This window comes from Schistocerca serialis, chromosome 7, assembly GCF_023864345.2.
Source record: "Schistocerca serialis cubense isolate TAMUIC-IGC-003099 chromosome 7, iqSchSeri2.2, whole genome shotgun sequence".
Taxonomy (NCBI): domain Eukaryota; kingdom Metazoa; phylum Arthropoda; class Insecta; order Orthoptera; family Acrididae; genus Schistocerca; species Schistocerca serialis.
Window position 1 is genome coordinate 133301501 of NC_064644.1, and position 14498 is coordinate 133315998.

The window sequence follows — 14498 nt, forward strand, 5'->3', positions numbered from 1 at the left end:
CGGCAGCATTTCTCAACCACGCATTAGCGTGACCACATTCTGCAGTGGCATACTGAAGGAATTCTCGTCTTATAAGGAACGTATACATCCAACAGGTCACCAAATTTGCTCATGTTTCGCACGATAGCAGTACATACCAGGTGTAGAAGTATGGAACCAGAAAGCCGGCCGATGTGGCCGAGCGGTTCTAGGCGCTACAGTCTGGAACCGCGCGACCGCTACGGTCGCAGGTTCGAATCCTGCCTCGGGCATGGATGTGTGTGATGTCTTTAGGTTTGTTAGGTTTAAGTAGTTCTAACAAGGGAACCTCCCCATCGCACCCCTCTCAGATTTAGTTATAAGTTGGCACAGTGGATAGGCCTTGAAAAACTGAACACAGGTCAATCGAGAAAACAGGAAGAAGTTGTGTGGAACTATGAACAAAATAAAACAAAATATATAAACTGAGCAGTCCATGCGCAAGATAGGCAACATCAAGGAGAGTGTGAGCTCAGGAGCGCCGTGGTCCCGTGGTTAGCTTGAGCAGCTGCGGAACGTGAGGTCCTTGGGTCAAGTCTTCCCTGGAGTGAAAAGTTTATTTTCGCAAAGTTATGATCTGTCCGTTCGTTCATTGACGTCTCTGTTCACTGTAATAAGTTTAGTGTCTGTGTTTTGCGACCGCACCGCAAAACCGTGCGATCAGTAGACGAAAGGACGTGCCTCTCCAATGGGAACCGAAAACATTTGATCGCAAGGTCATAGGTCAACCGATTGCTCCACAGGAAAACACGTCTGATATATTCTATACAACACTGGTGACGGCATGTGCGTCACATGACAGGAATATGTTGTCGACCCACCTAACTTGTACACTTGGCGAATGCGTAAAAAGGTTCTTCTACCTTGTCCGATTTAGGTTTTCTTGTGGGTGTGATAATCACTCCCAAAAGACTGACAGATAATAATTGTCTGAAAATAATAAATTAATCTTTTCACTCGAGGGAAGACTTGAACCAAGGATTTCTCTTCCCGGAGCTGCTCACGCTAACCACGGAACCACGGCGCTCCTGACGTCGTCTTCTCCTTGATGTTGCTATCTTACGCATGGACTACTCAGTTTGTATATTTTGCTTATTTTTTTCTTAGTTCCACACAACTTCTTCCTGTTTTCGCGATTGATCTGTGTTCAGTTTTTCAAGGCCTATCCACTGTACCAACTTATAACTAAATCTGAGGGGGGTGCGATGCGGAGGTTCCCTTGTAAGTTCTAGGGGAGTGATGACCTCAGATGTTAAGTCTCATAGTGCTCAGAGCCAGTTGAACCATTTTTGAGCCATGAAACCAGAAGTTCCGCCGGCCGAGGTGGCCGAGTGGCTCTAGGGGCTACAGTCTGGAACCGCGCGACCGCTACGGTCGCAGGTTCGAACCCTGCCTCGGGCATGGATGTGTGTGTTGTCTTTAGGTTAGTTAGGTTTAAGTAGTTCTAAGTTCTAGGGGACTGATGACCTCAGAAGTTAAGTCCCATACAGCTGAGAGCCATTTGAACCATTTGAACCAGAAGTTCCCCATAGATGGTGGTAGCCATCGGTGTTGGGCCCGTGAGATCGCGTCTGCACCGCCATCCGCTTCCTTTGACGGCTGCCGACGAATGTCAACATACAGTAACGCAAGTTCACATGCAAACTACGATTTGCGGGCAGCACTGGTTTTCTGTCATCATCTGAAGAATCCTGCTGCAGAATCGCATTGAATGCTTTTCGGAATCTTCGACAATCTTGTTCTTGGGAAAACACTGTGTTTATGGCACAAAAAATTGAAAAGTGGTGATTTTGACGTGAGAAACGACGAGCGCTGGAAACCACCGACAAAGTTCGAAGACAACGAATTGCAGGCCTTATTGGATGAAGCTGATACTCAAACTCAACAGAAACTCGCGAAACAATTGAAGGTAACGAAGAAAGCCATTTCTCTTCGGTTAAAAGTTATGAGAAAGATGCAGAAAATATGACAGTGGGTTTCGCGTGAACGGAATGAAAGACAGCAACCATTTCGAAAGACCACTTATGAAATGCTGCTCGCCAGATACAAAAGAAAGTCGTTTCTCCATCGAATAGTGACAGGTAATGAAAAATGGATATATTTTGGCAATTATAAGCGTCGTAAATCATGGTTGAATCCAGACGAACCATCGACATCCACTGCAAGACCGAATTGCTTTGGAAAGAAGACAATGCTCTGTGTTTGGTGGAATCAGAAGGGTGTCATCTATTATGTGCTGCTAAAGCCTTGTGAAACCGTTAACACTGATCGCTACCAACAGCAAATGATCGATTTAAATCGAGCATTACTTGAAAAGCAATCGGAATATGGAAAAAGGCAACACAAAGTCATGTTGCTCTTTGATAACAGAACGCTTCAGGGAAACGATCGAGGGGTTCAGTTGGGAAGTACTAGAGCATGCGGCTTATTCTCCAGACTTGGCTCCGTCATTGTCATCTGTTTGCATCACTGGGACACGCTTTCGCTTAACAAAGCTTCAATTCGTATGAGAATGTACGAAAATGGCTCGCTGACCGGTTCGCTTCAAAAGAACTATTTTTTGGCGTAGCGCACATCCTACCGTAGAGGTGACAGAAATACATAACTAGCAATGGGGACTATTTTGAATAAAATATCGTTTATCTCTTTCAAACAACAGACGTGTAATTACTGCAACCAAATTCCGGTTTCGTACTTCTACACCTTGTACATACTGTCCAAAAGATAAGTTTGATCACGAAAACACGAAAATGAAAAGAAAAAAGGTGAGCTATCACAAAACATCACCGTTGCTATTTATCAACGAATCCTATTTGTTTACTCTGTGTAGAAAGAGAGTGTGAACAGCTGCATAACCGATAGGAAAACACAAACAGTGAATGAGACCATACATGTCTCAGACTTGTTTGTCCAATCATAGTCAGAAGTATGTTGTCCTTTGATGAAGTTGATAACGTAACGCCACAAAGACGCCATTTGGGCCTTGTTTTGCTGGGTAGAATACTCTGCGTCCTGGAAGCAGGCCAAACAAAGACTTATTCCTTAATGTCATAGGCTGTATCTGCTTAACAGACTTCCTGATAACAACATATGTTTCTTGCTAGGTGATAACTCTTACCGAAGAAGTGCTAGAGAAAATGAGCAGCCAATGAGAACGGCTTCATTTGAGTAACAAGGTCAGCATTCTACACATCACAGCTGATGGATTAATGGCCTCCATGTATAAAACATTTTGGGAGTTGTTTGGGGCTTGAAAAACATGGCAATGGGTCTGTATGTTAAAAATGGTTCAAATGGCTCTAAGTACTATGGGACCCAACATCTGAGGTCATCAGGCCCCTAGACTTACGTAAACTTAACTAACCCAAGGACATCACACGCATCCATGCCCGAGGCAGGATTCGAAACTACGACTGTAGCAGCCGCGTGGTTCCGAACTGAAGCGCCTAGAACTGCTTGGCCACAGCGGCCAGCTGGTCTGCATGTTCTTCTGAATGCAGTATACCAGTCGTGAGCCCTCTTGGAGTACTATAGCACTCGAAACTCTTACATGTTTATCACGTAGGAAGTTGGTGCTCCACTCAGATGGATCAAAAAAATTCGGTTAATACAGAATGCCAACAAGAATTTGCAGGTGCGTTTCGGTATGCTGGCTTGCGATTTGTGATCTGGTTTTCCTCAACATTTTTCCAATTTCATTCCCCTCTCGGGAAATACCGTCTTATCGAAGCATTGTCCACGTGGGCGAAAGGGTTCGTGTTTTCTGATGAAGTGGAGGGTGTACAGCGACAACATAGTTGCCAGAAGAAACACCCAAGCAGGAGGGGCCTCTGTGGAGGAACCAGATGGTCTAAGAATGACCCATCTCTCCTATATCCTGTCCCGTTTGTCCGCCTTATCTAGTTGGGCAGGCAGAACTCAAAAGCCCAGGAAACAGCAGCCTAGGGCTGGCAGGCAGAACTGCTGCCACGTACTCCAGGGCGAGGGTTGAGTCGTTGGGCAATCTCCCCTGCATTCGAAAAACACAAATATGCGGCTCGAGATATCTGTCAAAAGCCTCGGATGAAAAATAGAACATCACGGAGACGAACATGGTCACGGGAAAAACTTTGTTTATCCTAATATGTAACGCACAGGACTTCAGTACCAAGAAAAAAGAATTTTTCCGAGCATTACAAATGTTGAAGATTAATATTGGGGTGTTAGCAAAACCTAAAAAAGATAAAGGGAAGAGAAATAATGAGAGATTATATTCATTTCTACCAGTTGTGTCGGGAACGAGGAGAGGGCCAAGAGAGAGGTGTCACTAGTGATCGACAAACAGTATAAGCAGAGCATTAAGACTTTGGACAAATAAATGAAGGAATTATGATTGTGGAATTTTCCAAGTAGAGACATGAGTGCATTTTGATGGGAGTTCATGCCCCAATACATGGCCCTGATAGTACAATCAAAAGTGATTTTTATAAGGAACTGACAAGTGTCCTAGAAAAGTCTCAAAACGAAATAGTCATTATGGGACATTTTATGGGAAGATTAGGTGCGAAAGACTGGGCAAATACAAGCACAGAATTGGACATGAAAATTTTAAATTGTTTCTTCCCCCGTACGCAGACATATAAATACAAGTGGCAGAGTCATTCGAGACATTTTAGAACAATCATGAGTTACATAATAGAAAACAAAAATTCAAGACCTAGGGTGAGTAACAGAAGAGTATACAGAGATCCAGAATGTGGAGCCGACCACTTCCTGCTTGGAGCAATGATTTTCCTACCACAGTACGGGAAAATGGTACCTGAGGAAGATAGCGCTCCCATCAAAATTCTGGATGGTGTTGAATGTAATGTAAATAGTCTCACATATGAAATGTTAACTTTTTTATAAGCCGAGACTAGCTCTCAAGCTGCAAAGGTTTAATGAAAGCGGAAATTCTGAAGAAAAATCTAAACAAATTCAAAGATTCATTCATCACGCAGCATGTGAGACAAACAAAGCGATGTGAGAAAACAAGGCCCAGTGTGTTAGACTAGGAATATAGGGAAAGATAAAAGTTGAGAAGAAAATGTATAACAGTTGGCTGAGAACGAAAGACTCACAGGATAGAAAAATATATCTGGAAATAAACAGGTAGGTTAAAATGATTATTTTCTTTCTTTCTTTCGGCCTTTGTCCCTCTTCAATGCAGAGTCGGCCGTGTTACTATTGATTTGGCAGTGTTAGTTGCAGAGGGTGTTTGGATGCCCTTCCTGCCACCACCCCAAACCCCCCGAGACGGAATTTGTGTACCCCCAGCTGTCTCCGACTAGTGTAAGCCATATAGTAGTGTGAACGTTTTCAAATGTCTGTGAGTCATGTAACTGAGGCAGAATGTAGGGACCAGCGCGGTGTTCACCTAGCGGAATGTGGAAAACCGCCTAGAAACCACATCCAGGCTGGCCCGCATACCGGCCCTCGTCGTTAATCCGCCGGGCGGATTTGATCTGGGGCCGGGGCGCCTACCTGAGTCCAGGAAGCGGTGCATTAGCGCTCTCGGCTACCCTGGCAGGTCAGGTTAAAATGATTATCAACAGGGAAGATAAGTTTTGGGACAGATATGTGAGGAGATAGATGTATGCGGGTACAAAGGAAACAGAAGTCAAAGAAACACTGAAGAATTAAGAAGAGTTGGGACAAATATAACATTTACTTGCATTACAGATTGGTCAGTCAAGATGCTGCTTACGGAAGAGAGAGATACAACGCTGTTTTAAGGAAGAATTATCTATGGGAAATGAAAACCCAACAGCTACAGCAGATGTAGGAAGATCCGTGAAATAAATGGCAAATGGAAAATCTCCGCCGGCCGGTGTGGCCGTGAGGTTCTAGGCGCTTCAGTCTGGAACCGCGTGACCGCTACGGTCACAGGTTCGAATCCTGCCTCGGGCATGGATGTGTATGATGTCCTTAGAATAGTTTAAGTAGTTCTAAGTTCTAGGGGACTGATGATCACAGAAGTCTAGTCCCATACTGCTCAGAGCCATTTGAACCCATTTTGAAAATCTCCCGAATCAGGTAACATACCAATATAAGTAGTGAGGTGTGAGTCTAATATGTTAAGGGAATGTTTGAGTAATTTTTTTCATTGGCGCACGTTACAGGGAGAAGAAGAGCCCCAGGAATGGAATTTGGCATCTCTAAGTCATCGTGGCGTCATTGTTACAAACTCTGTCGGTAGGCTGAATGGTTGGGCCCGAAAAGAAAATACACATGGGATGTCGATGGGCGTTAAAGAGGAAAGTGAATAGCGAAAGCGAAGGTCTCGCAATGATAACATTTTTGCTTTAAGACAACTAATGGCAAAAAGACTGAAAATGAATCTTTGTAGCCATCTAGTGTTAATAGATCTCGAGAAGGCGTATGATATTGTGCCGCTGAAGAAGCTGAAGTCGTGAGAGAGATGGGTTTGGAAATACATATCTTAGAAGGATATACAACCTACACAAGTATGCTGAGTGTATAATCAAAGTAGGAAATAAAATTTCGTCACAGCGTTTGAAAAGTACAAAAAGACTGAAGTAGGGAGGCCGCCAGTCTCGTACATAGTTAAAATATACATTCAGAAAGCCTTTTCTTGTGGAGTACCAGATGTACAGGAATGGGTATTTCCATAACAAATGATGAATGTACGTACAACTGGTTCTTTGCAGATGATCAGGTTGTGGTAGCTAGTGAAGAGGGTGATAACTGGTTTTTGCTAAGAAAATTCTTAGAAGAATATGATAGGGAGAAATTGGGAGTAAATGTTCAAAAGACTGGGAGTTGTAGAAATGGACTCTTCCAGAAGATCGTGTGGAATATCTCGTTCAGTCCACATGAGAAATGCATTTGCCAGTCACATTAATGTGACGACCGCCAATGTTAGGCGTCAAAGTAAATAATCGCTCACAGACGGCGCATGGCAGCACTAGCAATGGAAGGTATATAAAGCTTGTCGAGGGGGACACGGGAAATAGTGCAGCCATTGTCGTAATGCGGAAACGGAGTTAGTTATCGGTTTTCTACTAGGGCGTGATCATTGAGTTTCAGTATTTCCGAAACGGCTAAGATGTAAACTGCTCCTGTGCTACAGTGTTAAAGTATACCGTGCATGGAAAAATGGCGATATTCAAAAGTGGCGCCAATGTAGCTGCGGTGCACCATGGGCTGTAGATGAAAATGTTGAATGATGGCTACGGAAATGTGTATGGGCGAATAGACGTGCAGCTGTTGAGCAACTTGCCGTGCAGACGAACCAAGAGCGTACCAACAGAGCCTCCTCAACGACCATTCAGTGAATGTTGATGTGTATGGGTCTCCACAGTAGCACTTGGTTCATGCACCCATGCTGACTGCTGTTCATTGGCGATGAAGGCTGGAATGGCAGTACCGCTACGGGATGTCCACTGAGGGGTGACAGGTGGACTTGTCAGATGGATAAAGTTTTATCCACCATTGGACAGATGATTGTTGGATCGTCGAAACGGTCCAGGCCGGAGGAGGGAGTATTACAATATAGGTTATGTTTCTGTGGCATTCCCTGGGTTATCTTCTCATTCTGGAACGTACAATGGAGCAACACAAGTCTAGCCTTGAGGACCATGTCCACCCCTATATGCAGTTTGTCTTCCCTTGACATGATTGTCTCTACCGGCAGGATAATGAAATGTGTCACATGGCTCGTAGTGTACATGCGAAATTCAGAGAGCACCACGGTGAGTTTAACATACTCCCTTGACCACCAAACTTCCCGGATTGAAACCCGATCAAGAATCTGTGGAACCACCTCGGTTGGGCTGCCACGAATCCTCAACCGAGACATCTAGTGCAGCTGGTCACGGCACTGGAATCGACATGGCTCCAAATCCCTGACAGCACCCATCAAAATCTCATTAACTCTCTTCCTGTACGTGTCGCAGCGCTCCGCTCTGCAAAAGGTGTGTATTCAGACTTTTTACAAGCTCGTCTGGTGTGGACATATAGTGTGGATGACAGATCATGACCAAAGAAAACCATGATGTACCATCCTCAGGGAAGAAAGAGAAGAGCCGGTAGGTGTGGCCGAGTGGTTCTAGGCGCTTCAGTCTGGAACCGCGCGACCGCTACAGTCGCAGGTTCGAATCCTGCCTCGGGCATGGATGCATGTGGTGTCCTTAGGTTAGTTAGGTTTAAGTAGTTCTAAGTTCTAGGGGAATGATGACCTCAGATGTTAAGTCCTATAGTGCTCAGAGCCATTTGAACCATTTTAAGAAAGAGAAGAGCAAGACTGAAGCTTGCCTGGTTACATGAGGAAAAGGAGGCATGCTAAAACGAAAAACAGAAAAAGATGAAGAAACATGGAAAGACAGAAATCAATGGTGACAGGTATGCTGGATGCCGTGAGAGCTGGAGGAACCTCAGAGGAATTGAGACAGAGAGTTTTATGGTTTAGAGAGACTTTGTAGTAGATGGAGTAGCTATTAGCTACCTGGAACTCGTATTGGCAATAGATAAAGGCTTAGTAAAGTGTAATTATATTCATGTTATATTGACGGTTTCCTTCGTCACGTATTGCACCTCAAAGTCTTTCTATACCATCATCGAGTCCGTTCCTGAATTGTGTTAGATTGTTTGAGGGATATTCCATGGACAGAAGTGTATTACTGTGGTCTCTATGTAAGCTGCTCTCAACCCCAGGTACGACATCAGATGCGGGACTGATTATAGTGGCTCACAGTTACGATTATTTGCACACAGATTTTTAACGTTTGTGTTATCGACAGTATCAAGACAACTACTAGACTATTAATATAAGTTAATATGGGGTGAACTCTGTTGGGGACACTTTCAGTTAAGTATCTGAATTTCTGTGAAGCAACTGGAGCACATTCTTCCTCAAGAGCGGAAACCAGAGAACTTAGTGACGTTGGACGTTGTGTTTGGAGCGACGACGATGTTCTAACTCTTTCCAAAAGTGTTCCATTGGATTCTCGTCGGGACTCTTGGTCGGTTAGCCCATTCAGGAATATTATTGTCCATAAACAGTTGCTGCATTGCCATGCTCTTGCAAACAGTCATTGTCTCCGAACTGTTCGTCTAATGTACTCAGTACACAACGCCGTAAAATGCTTCCATTTCTGAAGCGTCCCAAGAGAACCGGACAATAACCCCGAAAAACACCCCTGTACAGTAACATCGCCTCCTCCGTACTTCGCATTGGACACAAACATGATAACAGGTAAGATTCCCCAGGCATTCAGCAAACCCAAATCCTTTAATTGGATTGTGACGGGGTATAGCGCGATTCCTAAATCGAAATCATTCGTTCCCAGTGTTCCACTTTCCAGTGGCGTTGCTGTTTATACCACCTCAAGCGTCGCTTGGTATTCCCTAAAGAAATGAATGGCTTATGAGGAGCTGCTCGACCATCTACCCCATTCTTTTCAAATTCCTACTCAATTGTGCTAGCTGGACTGCTGATAGCACTTTGGAACTCATAAGTGATTCCTTCCGATGATCACCAACAGTCGACTTCGGCATGTTTACAAGGGTTGAAGTGTCCTTGATGGATTTCATATTCAGCTGACATCCGATGACTGGCCCTCGTTTGAACTCACTGAGCTCTCCTGGTCGATCCAATCTGCTGTTAGTGCTTCTCGACGGACGGCGCAATACTACCCGCCTCCATTCATACTGGCGGTTGCGCCTCTAGTCACGCCTCATGATCGATTCCAAAGGCATTTCTGGATAAGGTTTCCATTCAGTCCCTTATTGACTAGTCTGCTGTGGCAGTTGAAGATAGCAAAACGGAAGCCGAAGTCCAAAATTTCGCCTTCAAGAAATCGTTCACACAGGAGAATCGAATAAACATATCGTCGTTTGATTATCGGACAGACTACCGTAAGGACGACATAGTAATAAACATCACTGGCGTTGAGAAACAACTGCAAGATTTGAAAGCAAATAAATCGCCAGGTCCGGATGGAATCCCAATTCGGTTTTACAGAGAATGTCCTACGGCATTGGCCCCTTACCTAGCTCGCGTTTATCGTGAGCCTGTAGCCCAGCACAAAAGTCCCAAGCGAATGCAAAAAATAAAAGAGCAGGGGACTCCAGTATATACGAAGAGTAAAAGTGTGGACCCGCAATATTACAGACCAGTATCCCTAACTTCAGTTTGCTTCAGAATCCTTGAACATATTCTCAGTTCGAATACAATAAAGTTGCTTGAGACTGAGAAGCTTATGTCGACGAATCGTGCATGGTTTTAGAACGCCTCGCTCGTGCGAAACTCAACTTGCCTTTTTTCTCACATGATATACCGCGAACTATGGATGAAGGGCAATAGGCAGTGTCCATATTCCTAGATATACGGAAAGGGATTATTTCACAGATATGTGAGTGGCTAGAAGACTTCTCAAGTAATAGAATCCAGTATGTTGTCCTCGACGGCGAATGTTTATGAGAGACTTGGGTATCGTCAGGAGTGCCCCAGGGAAATGTGATAGGACCGCTGCTGAATCTCTCTATATATAAATGATTTGGCGGACAAGATTGGCAGCAATCTGCGATTGTTTATTGATGGTATTGTGGTGTACGGTAAGATGTCGAAGGTGAATGACTGTAGGAAGATACTAGAGATCTTCGACAAAATTTCTAGTTGTTGTTATGAATGGCAGGTAGCTCTAAATCTGGAAAAATCTGACTGTTAACAAAATGTCCCGGGTTACTTTGCCGTGGTCGAATGTCACCTTAAGACCCACCATTTCTCAGTAGCGAGCCAATGTGTGAATCAGACATTCAAAAAAGCTACGGTCCCCCTTGAAAATGTCTTCCACAGATGAGAGCAAAAGGCTGGGTTTTAAGATGAAATAGCCCGGAACATTTTATTAATTGTGACCTTTCCGGACCTGAATTTACATTTTACAATTGGAAAAATCCAAGGTAATGCGGATAAGCAGGAGGAACAAAACTGTAATGTTCGGTTAAGTGTTACTAGTGTCCTGCTTGCCACAGTCAAGTGGTTTATATATCTGGGCGTAGCGTTGCAAAGCGATGTGAAGTGGAAAGAACATGTGAGAACTGTGGTAGGGAAGACGAATCGAAGACTTCGGTTTATTGGGAGAATTTTGGAAAAGAGTGGTTCACCTGCAATGGAGACCGCATGTAGGACTGTGGTGCGACATATTCTTGAGCAATGCTCGAGTCTTTGGGATCCGTACCACGTCGGATTGAAGGAAGACATCAATCAGTTCAGAGGCGGTCTCCTAGATTTGTTACTGGCAGGTTCGAACAACACATAAGTGTTGCGGAGATGCCTCGGGAACTCAAATAGGAATCCCTGGAGGGAAGGCGACGTTCTTTTCCAGAAACGCTATTGAGAAAATTTTGAGAAATGGCATTTGATGCTGACTGCCGAACGATTCTACTGCCGCCAACAAACACTGAGGGCGATGTCCACGAAAATAAGATTCGACAAATTAGGCCTCACGTGAAGGCATAGAGACAGTCGTTTTCCCTCACTCTGTTTCATATGGAACTGGAAAGCAAATAACTAATAGTACCCTCCGCCACGCACCGTACTGTGGCTTGCGCTGTATCTATGTAGATAATTATGTATGTAGATATAGATATTTTTGATCAGATAGTGTATACTCCAGAAGCCCTCTTACGGTATGTTTTGGAGAGTGCTTTGGGTACCTCTGTCATTACCCGCTTTGTGTTCTAGTTGGGAATGCGCGCGGAAAAAGTGATTGTTATTAATTTCTTGTATGTGTTTTAATCTCTCTGAACTTACCAACATGGTCATTTCTCGACGTAGTAATGTGTTGCGTGACTCTAGAAATGCACGATCTCGCAATTTCAACATGAAGCTCCGAGATACACAATGCCTTTCTTGTAGTGGTTAACTCTGGAGTTGAGTGTAAACTAGGTACCTTAACACGCTCACTAAATGAAGATATGACGAAGTTCAAATGGTTCAAATGGCTCTGAGCACTATGGGACTTAACATCTATGGTCATCAGTCCCCTAGAACTTAGAGCTACTTAAACCTAACTAACCTAAGGACATTACACAACACCCAGTCATCACGAGTCAGAGAAAATCCCTGACCCCGCCGGGAATTGAACCCGGGAACCCGGGAGTGGGAAAATGACGAAGTGTCACGATAGGAAAATGTTATTAATTTTGCCTGTTAAGTATCCCTGATGGATTAACAATGCTCAAGGATATGTTAGACCAGGATGTTGTAATAAACCTTCTTCAAATTTCAATTACATTTCCTTTGGATACTTCCAATGAATCACGGTCTGACATCAGCCATACCTATAATCAGCTTTATGCCGCCGATCCACTCACTCCCAGATATTTTACGGCTGTGACCTGTTTTGAGAGATCGATTGCTAACCGCGCAATCGAACATTTTGTATCTTTCTGCCTACTGATGAGAAATATGGTGCATTTCCTTTTATCTTGAGGGACAGTTGCTAGTTCCTGCACGAACTGTCGATCCTTTGCAGGTCTCCCTGCATTTGACTTCACTATTGTATAAACGAACGCCCACTGTCAGCGACGATTCTGTGAATGAGAACGGCAGAGAAGAGATACGGAGCACCGAGGTGTAAAGCACACTGCACCAGACAATCGTCGGGCGTCCTTCTTAACCACCAATAAAGACTCAAGATACAGCCCCACATAGTGGGAGAACCCATAAATTGAGAGGCGGTATGAGTCGTATTGGATTCTGGTTACAAGAACGGCAGCGAGACGTCGTTCGGGAAGGCACATACAAGCTCATTAGTTTATAGAGCTCTGTCAGAGGTCTTCAGGTACTGACTATACATAATACACTATTTGTCACTTACATGAACGTTTGTGCCTTCGGCTATACCTAAAGGACAGAATTCAGATTAGGGAGTTGTGCATGTACCGAAAATCGGTAGTGTGTTGTGATAGTCCGCGGCGCTTGCGGCGTATATGTCCCAGGAGGAGCGCTCAGTATTCAGGAATATGACAGTAATGATAACTCGAAGCTAAAATGTCTAGTAAATATGGGCTCTAAACTGAGTACGTGAAGAGACATGAGCACTTTGATCGGTAGAGGAGTTGTGTGTTCCCGGCGGAGGTTCGAGTCCTCCTTCGGGCATGGGTGTGTGTGTTTGACCTTAGGATAATTTTACGTTAAGTAGTGTCTAAGCTTAGGAACTGATGACCTTAGCAGTTAAGTCCCATAAGATTTCACACACATTTCACATTTGAAGAATTGTGTCTCATAATAAGGCAGATGAACAAGTGCTAATAGTTCTTAAGGTGTGCATTTTAGAGCTTATGTTTTCTAGACATTTTTGTTTCGAACGCTCGTTCCTGTAATTTACAGATGTCCGGCGAAGAATGGTCAATAATCAAGGATGTGGTAGGGCCACTCACTTAAAGCAAAAGCATTGCTTAACTGTGTTTGTATACACACTGGATAAAGTGCCATACATCTACTCGAATGAAGAGTACGGTGTATGTTCACGGCTTCTGCTATGGCAATGCTCCTGCTGCTGTTAAAGAATACCGTCGGCATTTTCCAACATGTCGAATACCTGGTCGTAGAGTGTTTACTAAAGTTTTCAGCATATTACTCCCCACTTTTCTTCTGAACTTATAGTTCAGCAACCTGTGTAGGAACAGCAACACATAACACATCGTTAAAATGGTGCAAGTAGTCCTATTACCAGCACACGGTGACCTTCTGCACGTACCAGTAACCCATGAACATATTTATGGAGAATATTATTACATGACAAAATGTTGTACGCATTTCACGTGTCGACTATGCACAATCTTCACGTTGGTGACAATCCCACAAGACTTAGATTTTGTCACTTGATAAATGCTGAGAGGCACCCACATGCCTTGCTCATACTGTGGCATCAAGCAGTCAGGCCTGCAAGATGAATGGTCTGCCAAGCGAGTGGATTCATTCTTATTTATCGAGTAACATGAACTCTAGTACTCACACTTAAGTTACCAGTTATCCTCCTATATGATTAATACGCAACGGAAACACGCATCTGACTATCAGTAATTTACAGAACTCTGACTGTACACTACGCACTGGCAATACCACATTTTCTTTTTGTCTTTTATTTAACGGCTTTTGTCAACACGTGGCCACCGCACTGGATATGAATGGCGCACACATTATAATTTCGGGGCATTATGACAACATACAATTCGAAGGAAAAGTCCATCAATCCTTTTATTTTCACTATCTTATTTATTCCGATAAATTCTCTAACCTAAACACACAAATTCTACAATCTACAACAATAACACATAAGAAATTCCGCCCAGTGGGCATGGCTTTACGATGGTGAATCTCTATATTATGGTCTCGTAATTATTTTATCGCTACGGTGCACTTTCTGGATAGGATGGTGGATCTTTTATTATACCTCACACTTCGACTCTCACAATCATCATCACGAAACTTT